This window comes from Hyperoodon ampullatus (assembly GCF_949752795.1).
Source record: "Hyperoodon ampullatus genome assembly, chromosome: 1".
Classification (NCBI taxonomy): domain Eukaryota; kingdom Metazoa; phylum Chordata; class Mammalia; order Artiodactyla; family Ziphiidae; genus Hyperoodon; species Hyperoodon ampullatus.
Genome location: NC_136914.1, coordinates 189379341 through 189392649, shown reverse-complemented (window position 1 = coordinate 189392649; position 13309 = coordinate 189379341). Strand labels below are relative to the sequence as shown.

The 13309-nt window shown below is 38.9% G+C and overlaps 1 protein-coding gene across 2 annotated transcripts in view; it reads left to right on the top strand.

Annotated features, from left to right (window-relative positions):
- Positions 1-13309, top strand: part of PRKG1 (protein kinase cGMP-dependent 1) — a gene marked incomplete at both ends in the record, with an annotated part of 1229056 nt that overhangs the window by 744752 nt on the left and 470995 nt on the right. The window lies entirely within an intron of this gene.

Sequence of the window (13309 nt, the reverse complement as noted above, 5' to 3'; positions counted from 1 at the left end):
AACAGTGATGACTGTAGGCACCAGTCTATAGAGTGTCGATTATAGATCATATCCTTTACATATGTCAGTTCATTTAATATTACTCTGACTCTGCAATGTAGATTATATCCCCATTTTGCAAAAAACAAAAAAGAGAGACTAAGAGCAGTTAAATGTTTTATCCAAGGTTAAAGAGCTTTTAAGAGGTGAAATCAGATTTAAACTAGTTCTCTCTGATTCTAAAATGTCTACTTTTTCCACTATATTACTGTAACTCTAAATAACCCATAGACTCAGTAATTTGCCCTGTTAGAATTCAGTGTTTACTGAATTAATTAATTAATTTCCATGTTTTCTGTTGATAATAGTGAATAAATGTTACTCTTCATTGGGATCTTATTTGATTCCTGGATTGAGGGCTGCGTTCACAAAGCCTAGCTGGCTGGCTTTGGCAAATACTTTACTTGCTCCCGTATTCAGCCTCCCATCTCATAAAAGCTGAGAAAATGTTGACAGTATGTGGATAAACGTTATTTCCCCCCAGTCCTTTTCTTCATAAATTACTGTTTATTTAGTACCATGATGCATTATATAATTCTATTCTCTAGTTGCTTTCTTTTAGTGTGCTATCAATAAACCAGTGAGAAAGTTTTTTCTTGAGTAAACAGAAAGTTCTTTTAAATGATCACCTCTGGAAATATGCTATTTACAACAAACAAACAACAACAAATTCTGTTGGGCATTTTTTGGATCAAAAGCAAAAACGCAAAACCCCTACCCTCAAAGAATTCACAGGCTATCAAAGAGGAAAGGAAGGAATCTATTACTTCACAGAGGATCTATCTCATAGGGTTGTTATAAAGATTAAATGAGTTATTATATGGAATGAATCTGGAACAGTGCCTGACACACAGAAAGTGAAATATAAGCATTAGCTATTATTAGAATGACCAAAAAAAAAAAAAAGAGTGCTATGGGCATGGAACAGAAGAGTGGGAAAGGCAACTTTTAGAAGCTTCAGTATACTTTAAGCTCATCCACCCAAAGGTGATGCTTCATTATGACAAGGCAGAAAGAGTTGTCAGTGGGCCACAAGTGAGCATGCAGGCGAGGACAAGACTGTTTTCCAAATCTAAAGTCTAGCTAAATATGTTGCACCTTGGAATTGTGCATGAACTTTCTTTTTTGCCCTTCTAGAATTACAAATCTCTTAGAAAGTCATTTTATTTCCTTCTAAAACCAAGCTATGATCATCTGCGATTTGGCATAGAAATAAAACAACACACCTTGCTCCACATATGTTCAGAAAGGCAGTCAGCAACATGGAAAGATTCCTCCCTCTATGTTGAGAAATTTACGGTTTAAAGTGTTGGATTGCAACTAGGCAGATGTGATAGTGTCCTTTTGTCCAATGCGATGGAACCTTTTCAGCTTTTCATGCTTTTCTATATTTCAGATACATTCTAGTGCATGCCCCTGTTCAAAGCTTGGCTAGAACAGAAGGAAAGACGTTCCAAGCTAAAGTCAGCATATGCAACTCAAATATTCTACTAGGGTTCATTATCCCTAGTGGCGGGGTGAAAAGATGGCTTGCCTTTCATTTATGAAACACTTTATCTGAATGATAAAATAACTTAAAAGCCTCTGGCAAGAATGAGGTAAATTGAGAAGCCAAAGTCCCAGGTAATTCAAACTAGTCATCAGCTATTGAAAAGGAGAACTGGCAGTGTTTTCAAATACCGTCAAAGTCCCCTTTTAAAAAGAAAAGAAAAGAAAAAAATATATATATATATGACTTTATTTTTTAGAGCAGTTTTAGGTTCCCATCAAAATTGAGAGGAAGGTTCAGAGATTTCCCATTTTCATTCTGCCCCTCACATGCATATCCTCCCCATTATCAACATCTCTTTCCATAGTGGTACATTTGTTACAATGGATGAACCAACATGACATTATCACCTAAAGTCTGCAGTTTACAAGGTTCACTCTGGGTTTTGCAAATTCTGTGCATTTAGACAATTAGGGTCTATTGTTTAAGAGAGCTTACTACCTTTGTGGTGAAAATGTAAGCTGAGAGGTTTGGTTTTCACAAGGTGATGTGCCAGAAGCTGTTGCAAGGGTGTGTCCTCAGGCTAGGGCACAGACCTTCAACCCAGAGCAATAATAGTTCAAGTCCTGTAGCCTCCAGCCTTTGTATTGCTTTGTACTGTCTTAATGACTTTTACTGTTTAAATATGTTACAAAGGCTCTGGCCTTCAAAAGTAATGAAGTGCAAATGTGAATGACCATTGGAAAATGTATATTTACTGAAAATTGAGAAGAAAGGGACTACACATCACATATTTTAGACTTCGACCTTGCAGAGAGTTACTTTACTCCTGTGAAGTGGAAAGGGAGAAAAAACAAAGTTTTGTTTTTATTTTTTTGGCTTGCTTTAAGAATTCATATGATAAGTGTCCTTTATTTAAATTATATGTTGCAATATATGAAACTAGTGGCTTTCAAACTTTTTGGCCATAGCCCTCAATAAATTTCACTTTAAATATTGCAGTCCATTAAATACACACATATTTATCTGAAACAAACTTATTGTTCTTATTTAAATTCTGATCACAATCCAAGTAACCCCCAGTTTGGAAAAAAACAAAGTAGATTAAAACTTCTTATGCTTTTCCCTGATAGGCAACGTTTTTAAAGAGGAAAAATTAAACCTATTTAAATTTAAAAGAGTAACTAGATATATGGTCAAGAGCACACAATGTATTTCATCTTTCAAAAACTTTTTGGGGGCTTCCCTGGTGGCGCAGTGGTTGAGAGTCCGCCTGCCGATGTAGGGGACGTGGGTTCGTGCCCAGGTCCAGGAGGATCCCACGTGCCACAGAGCGGCTGGGCCTGTGAGCCATGGCCGCTGGGCCTGCGCGTCCGGAGCCTGTGCCCCGCAGCGGGAGAGGCCACAACAGTGAGAGGCCCGCGTACTGCAAAAAAAAAAAAAAAAAAAAAACCTTTTGGTAAGGTTTATATTGAGAGATAATAATTCAGTTGTCAATTATTCTGGGAGGAAATGTTCCCAAAGTAACTAGAGATTAGACCTTGGAAACACAGAAATGGGCTATTCCAAGTTAGAAGCTAAGATTTTAATTTAAAATGCTTTACAAATGATCTATACTAAATGGTATCCAGTAAACTTTTAACTTAAAAAAACCCCAGCAAATTGGTATCTGCATTTTTATTATTTCTCCAACTTGGTACTTCTGATGAAGACTGTCTGCATAGACCTTGTTTTTAGAAATGTTTCCTCGAACTAGAACGGTATCAGTTAGGCCTGAAGAGGGAAAACTAGACTTGAGAAAATTTAGCAGTTAAGATTTTCAGAACTCCCAGTATTCAATTTTCTAGAAGTAGAGAGTCAAGAGGAGAAAGGAAACTACATGTGAAAATGGATATGAGTAAACACATGTTGAGTTAAGTTGTCTGTTCATATATGCAACATATGCATACATGCAACATAAACTTGAATATATAAGTTTGTAACTCAAAGGAGAAGTCTGAGTGAAAGATTTAGGAGCCATCAGTAAATAAGAGAGCAGTACATAAGTATAGACTAAAAATGGAACCCCTAGATGCACCAACAAGTAATGATTGATAAAGAACTGGGAATCTGTGTTGATAAAGAACATCAGAAGGATGGTCAGGAAGGGGTACAGAGGGCAAGATTTTAAGGAAGTGAAACAAATTTCTTTTGATATGGAAGGCATGATCAAATTCAGCAGAGATGTCTAATAATAGAAGTACCGAGGAAAAAAATCACTTGGATTTGGAAACTAGAAATCATTGACAGTCTTAGTAAAAGCAGGTTCAGTTGAGTTATGCTAATAGTTAGATTTTACTGGGATGATAACAAATTGAAGGCAAGAAGAATAAACGTAACTCTTCACAAGCCCACGAAATGATAGAATTTGAAACTTGTAAGTTATCATCTTAGTAGAAATTATAAGAAAAGCTGTTTTACTAGATGAGAGGTGATGTATAGAGGCATAACTCCTGATTCACTGTGCATGAAGAACATAAATAAATTTGAGGCAAATGCTGAAGGAAAGCCCTGGATGGGTATAGGATTTTTAGGTGGTAGTATCCAGGAGGCAGATACACTCTTCTACAGAGTTCTCCTTGATGTCACTACCAGATGGACCAATAATCTGAGATTTATTATGGCCTTATACTTTGATTTTTATTTCTCCATATAGGATAGAGTTGAAAAAGCAAGTGAGTGATTAGTGGTCACTTTATCTCCCTCAAGTGTCTTCAAGAGATGGAGTCTTCGCATCAGAAGAGTCCTTCTTGTTGAGGGTGATTTGATAAAAAGGATTCCAGGAAGAGGCTTAGTAGAGGTTTTGGTCTTACAGGAACAGGGTACAGTAAAGAAATCAATACTAAGCTCAGCCACGAGTGAATAGGTTGCTGGTGTAATGGCCAAGCTGCCAAAAGTCATGAAGCTATAATATTGATCCTGCATTTATTGCAGTTTATATTTTGAGTACCTCCGGACCCTTAGTAGTTAAATAGCATTTTATCTTCTCCGTGTCCCCACATTTTAATTTAGTGTTAATGACAGTGTCAGCATACCTGAGATTAGAAATTACTAAAATTTTAGATTATTAGTAGGAAAAAATCCCAACATACTCCAGCTGTTACATGGTGTTATTATCCTTTATTAAATTCCAGGCATTCTGATAAGCAAGAGGTTTCTATAACCGATTCCCCTGGTCAACTTTTTAAAAGTGCTTTAGCGTTTATTTTTATTATTTTTTTTTATTATACAAAATCCTACTACTGGCATTTTAAACCTAAGATTCTGATCACCAATTCCAACGTTCTGGAGGGATTTTCCCTCACCACCAAGAAGTTCTCCAACACCAGCTGGGTGTCCTACAATTCAACTCAATTATGATACTATCTACTCAGGGGTTGTGTTAGATTCCATAGGTTAAAGCCTTGGTCCCACGAAATTGTCCCCCCGACCCCCAATTCAGATGCTATTTGCAAGCCCAGGTTACTACCCCTGCTAATGACCAACTGGCTGTAGATCAGAGGTTCGACAACCCCTCCTCATGTTTGGTTAATATGCTAGAATGGCTCACAGAACCCAATACAGTTTACTTACTAGATTACTGGTGTATTATTAAAAGATATAATTCAGTAACAGACAGATGGCAGAGATGTATACAGCAAAATATGGGGAAAGGGCGCTGAGCTTCTATGCCCTTTCTAGGTGCAACACATTCCCGAATCTGCAGGTGTTCACCAACACTGAATTCTCTTAACCTTGACCTTTTGGGATTTTATGGAGGCTCTCTTACATAGGCAGAGCCCCTCTACCCTCCTCAGAGGTCAGGGTGGTGGGACTGAAAGTTCCAGCCCTCCAATTACTTGGTTGATTCCACTGGCAACCAGGCCCCATCCTTAGGTGAGGTCCAAAAGTCACTAATTAACATAACAAAGACACCTTTATCTCTCTTATCACTCAGGAAATTTAGAGGGTTTTAGGAGCTTTATGCCAGAAATCACAATACCACAAAAAACAAACCTGAAAATTATCAATATTTGCATTCAGTGAATAACAGTATATGACTAGTAAATTGTCAAGATTGATTTAATTTTATTTTCTGCCCTTATAACTCTTGGGGGAGATCAAGGGATTCCATTAAAAAATGTTAAAATGTGCTTAGTAGTAATGGCTTTGTATCTATTTGGGGAACTGTTTAAAATACAATTAAAACTTGAAGCATACTACTGGGTAATACTTGCCTCACTGGAATTATTTATGTGTCTTCTTCCTTTAAACTATGAATTAAAGGTCAGAGATACTGTTTAATATAATTTTATTTTATTTGTATTCCAGTGATTATACAATATCTGGCATATGAGTACTCAATAATTATTTGCTGAATAAGTAACTGAATTTAGAAGTTAACAATTAGATCAGTGTCATGCTAAATCAAATGTAATTCTTGAGAAGGAATGTCAGACACAAAGCAAATGGATACTTTAAAATGTGGCTTTCTTAGTTGAAGGATGGTGTTAATAAAATGAATTATTCTAAGGAACAAGCTCTAATTTTTCACGAAGGGTTGGTAGGTCAAGATAAACATGAACTAAAATAATCCAAGAGGTATGGGAACACTGTCTTCTTCCAGACAGAGTAAATCTGCAGCAACTATCACTGTTTCTCTTCTTTACCCAAGAGTTCAATACTAATTTAAAAGGAAGAAAGAAATCTTATCTAAAAATGAGCTATTGTTCCATGTGTCTCATTGGTAAGCTGCAGCCACAGAAACATGTAGGCCCATTCAGATGAAGCTGCAACTGTGTGTTTTGTGCCTGGGGTCAAGCAAAGAATTGTCCAGGAAAATATCGCTAGTCGTTTCTGTTTGTGGGAGGAGCTCTTGAAATATGCAAAGAAATTCTGGGACTCCAAAGAAGCTGAATCTGATAGGAAGTGTTAGTGTTGCCTTTATAATAGGTAAGAATTATAATGGTAAAACAAGGAGCACACATCTACCATCCGATCACTGTGTGTAGAAAGCAGACTTTAGGGGATGCAGGTGGAAACCAGGAAGAGATGAATTGCTACTGCTGATCTCCAGGGAGATTCTCTGTCTTTGTGTATTACTCACTACATTTGTTTCTTTGAAAATACCTTCTGAGGCCAGTGTGGAGAAGTGAAATTTCCTTGCCCAGAGTTTACTTTCTAAATCCTTGGGTTAGGACTCAAATCAGGAACTGTCATCTGAGCCTAATGCATGTTTTATTTACAGATAATCCATTAAGGCTTTATTAATAAGGAATAAATGGTAATTTTCTACCCCAATTCGTTCTGTCTTTTGTGGGAGGAACTTGATTTTCCTCATTTTAATGTGTGAAACTCCAGTGTTCTCTTTTTCACTCTTTCCAGAAGGGAATGAGCACACTTGCATATCAACAGTTGAGGAATGAGCTGCTTTTAAGAAGCACATGAGAAACATTTTTTTTTCCTCCTCCAACTTTAAACTCTGCTTATTTATTTACTTATTTTTGGCTGCGTCGGGTCTTCGTTGCTGTGCACGGGCTTTCTCTTGTTGCGGTGAGCAGGGGCTACTCTTCGTGGCAGTGCACGGGTTTCTCATTGCAGTGGCTTCTGTTGTTTTGGAGTACAGGCTCTAGGCACACGGGGCTTCAGTAGGTGTGGGGCGTGGGCTCAGTAGTTGTGGCTCGCGGGCTCTAGAGTGCAAGCTCAGTAGTTTTGGCGCGCGGGTTTAGTTGCTCCACAGCATGTGGGATCTTCCCGGACCAGGACTTGAACCTATGTCCCCTGCATTGGCAGGTGGATTCTTAACCACTGCGTCACCAGGGAAGCCCTGAAGCTAAATCTTGATCTGTTTCTAATCAGTAAAGTTTTTTAGTCTGCAAGCACAATATCATCTGGTTTTGGCTACTTTTATTACACACATTTCCCCTCTAATATTTTATTATGAAAATTTTCATCATACAGCACAGTTGAGGGTTTAGAGTGAATGCCCATATACCCAGTGCATAGATTTTACTACTAGCATTTTATTTTACTTGTTTTATCACATATGTATCCATCTATCTCTCACTCTATCCATCCATCCCTCACTCTATCCATCCATAAATCCCTCTTACTTTTGGTACTTTTCAAAGTAAATTACGGGTATCAGTTTACCATCTCTCAATATTTCAGTGTACATATTATTGTCTAGATTATTAATAACTTCTTAAGATTATTTACAGATATGCAAATATGAAGTTTATTATCAAGTATGCTCTCAGCCTGTAAGCCACTACACATTTGACCAGGGTGTATTTGTAGGAATGACTATTGGAATTGAGAAGCCTGGATGTCTTTTGTCTCCACAGAGAAATCAGATAAGGTGTTTCAATCTTGTCCCACCCTCACATTCTTCCCCTGCAAATTATTTTTCCATAATCTCCTATGTCACATGCCCACTGGACACTGCTGTAGCTCAATCCCAACCTTGCCTTTCACTGTATGTCTCTGCCCCCTTTCAATCTTTCCTTCTTGAAAATGCCTATTATCTAACCAAAACAGATTTCAGAGAGTTAAAGCACTGATTTTGGTTTTGCCTGGTTTATTGATTTCAATCTAAGTTAGAGATGTTAAATGGCAGGGAGTCGTGTTGTTGTTACTTCCATTACCCACAGCTACATAAAGGGGTAGGTTTTTGTTTGTTTGTTTGTGGTACGAGGGCCTCTCACTGCTGCGGCCTCTCCCGTTGCGGAGCACAGGCTCCGGACGCGCAGGTCCAGCGGCCTTGGCTCACGGGCCCAGCCGCTCCGCGGCATGTGGGATCTTCCCAGACCGGGGCACGAACCTGTGTCCCCTGCATCAGCAGGCAGACTCTCAACCACTGCGCCACCAGGGAAGCCCAAAGGGGTAGGTTTTGATTGTTATAGATGGGAAGGAAGACTGGAGAGTGTGAGGCAGGGAATATCACCCCTGCTCTCTGATGCTTGGCTGGCTGCTGGCTAGAAAAGCCCCTGGCTCCTCCTGCCCTGGTCCTAAGGAATCTGGACCTCTTGTCTAGTAGGAGGATCAGGATTTTGCATTTTTTGGAGTTCCCAGGATTATTCTGATACAGAGTAAATTTGGGGGAAATGGAATTAAGAGCATTGATCAAGCTTTACAAGTCTCTTGCTGGTAATCTCAGTAAGTTATATATCTTCCTATAGTCCTCAGTTTCTTTATTTGTAAAATGAAGGGCTGGACTAGTTAGATATTAGCTATGATTTCTTTCTGTTTTTTTTATATCTGTGGGCTCTGTTTAGTCCTTCAGAAGGATGGATGCTTGTAAAATTTCTGTCTAGGATTACAGGAAGATGGGAAGTAGTAGAAGAACAGGAGTTAGATTGCCTGAGTTCACATTCCAACTGTATGGCATTGGACAAGTTATTTAATTGTTCTCAATTTCTTTTTCTGTAAGTAGGGGTGACAGTAATCCTGCCTTCATAAAGTGATTGTGAGAATTAGACGTGTGGAACAATGTATGACACATACTAAACGTTCAGAAATGCGCTGCTTCTATTATTTGTTATATTTGGTGTTGTACCTGGATCAAAATGAATGTGTGTGTGCGCGGGGGCGGAGGGGGGCAGGTTTTGAAAGGAAGAATGATGTATTTCTCTAAGTAGAATTCTAAGTAAAATTCTGATGTAATTCTGACCATTTTTTTAATAGGACTTCCTGAGTAATGGACACTGTGAATTTTAAAACTGATCATAGTTTCCTCTTTGCTTTGTCTTCTAAGTTAGTTTAAAGCTGGACTTGGGACCTAACTTAAGCAATTGTGGAGGGTGTCACTGGGGCTGCCTTCAGGGGTATGCATCCTCTGCTGTCACACAGGGGTCCAAGCTTAGAAGCGCCTTGCTCTTGGTTTAATGCTCTGCTGTTACCATCCTGAAAGACTTTTTTTTTTTTTTTTTTTTTAAACAAGGGACACTGCATTTTCATTTTGCACTGGGCCCTGGAGATTATGTGCTGTTCCTAGATCTTGATATATGTTTTTCTCTTCTAGCTTCATCTTTGTTTTTTTTAAATAAATTTACTTTTATTTTTGGCTGCGTTGGGTCTTTGTTGCGGTGCGCGGGCTTCTCATTGAAGTGGCCTCTCCTATTATGGAGCATGGCGCTCGGGCTTCAGTAGTTTTGGCGCACGGGCTTAGTTGCTCCGCGGCATGTGGGATCTGCCCAGGCCAGGGCTCGAACCCGTGTCCCCTGCATTGGCAGGCGGATTCTTAACCATTGTGTCACCAGGGAAGCCCGGCTTCATTTTTACTATTCTACCTATTCTTACTTTTTTTCTGATTGCCCTGCATGCATTTTGTGAGCTACCACATTTCCATTTAGTTAACCGGCAGAAAATAGATAAATAAAGGCATTGCTTTTCCTATGAAGATTTGTCCCCCAAAACTCGTAGTCACATTCCTCTCCTCATCTCATAGTTAACAACATTTAGTGTTTGTGTTACTCACTTTGGTACTGAATTATGCATTACTGTGCATCATTATCTAACTTTGCTATATGGACATCTTTACTTCTCGGGTTATTCTAACCTCTTTGAGCTTTTATATCTCCAACAGTGCCCATCTTCATGGGTATTGCTCCTAACAGCCTCTAAGGATATAACTTTTGAATTATTTAACTAAAGATTGAATTGGCTTTACTGGCTAAAGGAAGAAAGAAGATGAGATTTTAGCTAAGAGAAGGAAAGCTGGGAAAGGACCCCAGAGGATGGCCACAGAGGATAATCCTTAATCATTGCTTGAATTCCACTCTTCAAAACACCAGTTGTGCAATGATTCTCAATCTTTTTGATCTCTGGAGCCCTTTACAGTTTTAAAAATTTTGTAACAAAATAAACCTCTTACATGATAACATATTAACATATTTTTATAGAAAATATTTTTTCCCAAACACAGTTTTGCGATGAGTCGCATTATTTCATGTTTTGCAAATCACTATAACATCTAGTTTGATAGGAGACAGCTGGATACACATATCTGCACATTCAGTCTGTTGTGGTATCACATAGCGTGTAACTTCTGCAAAACTCCACTGTACACTCTTGAGAGAATAAGAGTGTAAAGGGCAAAAATGACTTATGATTATTATGAAAATACTTCTTTTTTTTTTCATGGACCCCTTGAAAATGTCTCAGGGGCCATAAGTGCTCCCCGGAGAACCTTTGAGAACTGCTGTAGTAGAGGAACATCTCTCTGCCGTGCTGTTTTTCAGAATCAAGATAGTATTTACAGTGACACAATGCTATCTCCCATTCCTTTAGCTGGGAATCTTCACATTAACTAACTTGCATGGTCCAGTCGTTTTCTCTGAGTATAAAAGCATCAAGGGATGGGATTTGAGAGTTATCTAAGATTTTTCTTTTCACTTTGCTTACATGCTGTAAGTGATGGACAGATACAAAGAGAGAACCAAGCAGTTGAGACACCCTCACTCATCTAAACTTGAGGCCATAGCCCTTTCTAAACAATGCTAAGTTTCTTAGTTTAGGTAATTAATTAGCTCTGTTATTTTTAACTTGATGTTGGAAAACAATGGCATATGGCTTGGAATGAAACCTGTGGTGGAAAGAAAAATAACATTACTGAAATAATTACTGGAACAAATTACTGAGTCATTCCAGGTGTGACGTTTTGTAAATTTTCATGCATATTTCAGTTGCTGTAATTTGAAAATGTGTATCATGCACTTAGTTTCAATTCCTTACTATGGCAGCTCTGCATTAACAAGCTTAGGAGTGCCAAAGTTCAGATCAATTATGCAGAATAGTATTGACAGACTTTTATTATAAGCTATATTTAATTTCAGCCTACAGATGCTAAATAAAAAATAATAATAAAGTTCTTTGTACTTACCTTTTGCTTCTAACTCAAGAGTTTGCAGTGTTAACTTTATAGCTGATCTTTATAAGGCCTGTTTTAAATGGGTATTTGGGGAAAAAATGCTATTTGCCAGTGACATCAACATCTAGAAGCAAGAAGAAACACTTTGGGAGCTATAACTGGGCTTCAAAGATTTGTGTTCTGTGTTTAATAAACTTGTCTCCCTGAAAGTTACAAGTAGATGAACTTTAGGAAACAAATGGACATCTAGAGAGTTTAGCCCCTAATTCATACCTCATCCAAGGTGTTTGTCTGTGGTATTTGATCTTTTGAGATAAATGTCCTGCTCTGTTCTGTCCCTTAGGGGGAAGCCATATTCTTACTAAGTGTGGCCTCCTCTACCCATCAGGGAAAGATGCTGTGTCCTTCAATTGTAAACTGGGCCCCAGAGGGTGAGTCTTGGTTAGAGATCATGGATGAGTATAAGAGGATGAGATTCACCTTGAGCTTAAATTTCTTAGTAGTTATATGACCTGCGGCAATTTCCTTAATCTCTGAGCCTCAGGTTCCATGCAGACACTATATTTCAGGAAGATTCAAGGTAGCAATAATGTGGAAGATGAAATTGGGAGACTTGAGATCCAAAAGCCAACAGTTTGGTTCGCTATTTAGTAGTCATGCAATAAGAACTTGAACGAAGCCACTGCTGTGGGACTAGAAAAGACGGAGCAGACTGGAGAGATTGTTATTAGGTAGAATCAATAAGTTTCAATGACCAGTTGGACAATCCAGAGGAAGTAAGGAAGAGGTGGGAATCTTAGATACTCTCAAGTTGCTGGAAGTGGTCAGTTGATGTCATTTGGTGAGACATCAGAAAGAAGGAGCTGTGTGATGGGTGATGCTGAGTAGGAGATAAGGAGGTGGGGGAGAGGGGAAACTAGATCTAGGTGGGAAGGCCTGATATGGGTTTATATATCTATATATCTTGGCCTGGAGCTCAGGAGACATTTGAGAAACATCGATTCTTACATGTGGCAGATGAAGACATGAATGTGGGTAAAGTTACCCAGGGAAAAAGTGCAGAATGAGAGACCTGAGATTGGCCTCAACCAGGGGAAATGAGCTGCTGTTCTTTGAGGAAAAGAAAGGATACAAAGAGACTGGCAGCTCTTTCTCCAGGAGAGCTAGAGCACACACAGACATTTGTTATGGGCTATAACTCTGATAAAAATTAGTTTGCAATATGGGGCGATTTGGAGAGAGAACTTAGGGACGGTCACAGTAGCTGGACTCCTTGGCCCCAGACAGATGTGCCAGAGCCCCCTGCGGATGGAAAGTCTGGAGCTCAGATGGGCCCCCCCAGGGACGAGATGCCCATGTGCACATAAGCACTGCCCTTTCAGCCGCCCTTTCCATTTCTTCAGGGAAGAAAACCAAACTTTGAGTGTCAGCATGAGTAGAAAGATGCGCCTCTGCTCCAGGGGATCAAAGTAGCAGCTTGGAAATAATCACATGTGATACTCCCCAAGGGCAAGCCAGCCTCAAGGCAGCTGGCAGAAATCTGTTGTCTTCCTGAATAGCCCAAGGTGGGATCTCTTTGGTATTTAGATTGCTACTCAAAAAATCCATTCTTTTTCTCTCTTTTCCATCTCTTGGAGAAGGCTTTATTCCCCCCAACTTGCTCTCTTTCTCATATATGCATTTTTAGTTACCTATTTGGCATTATATATTCAAATCTTGAATTACCCAAGATCATTCTTTTGATTCTTAACAAACTGAAGAGAAAGACTTGGAATTTCTGACTCCTGATTGTTCTAAATATTAGGCAGAATGCAAATTGTAATATTTAGAGAATGGTTCCTTATTCTCTGGGTTAGCTTAAAAGTGACTTTAACAAATATTTTAATTACTTA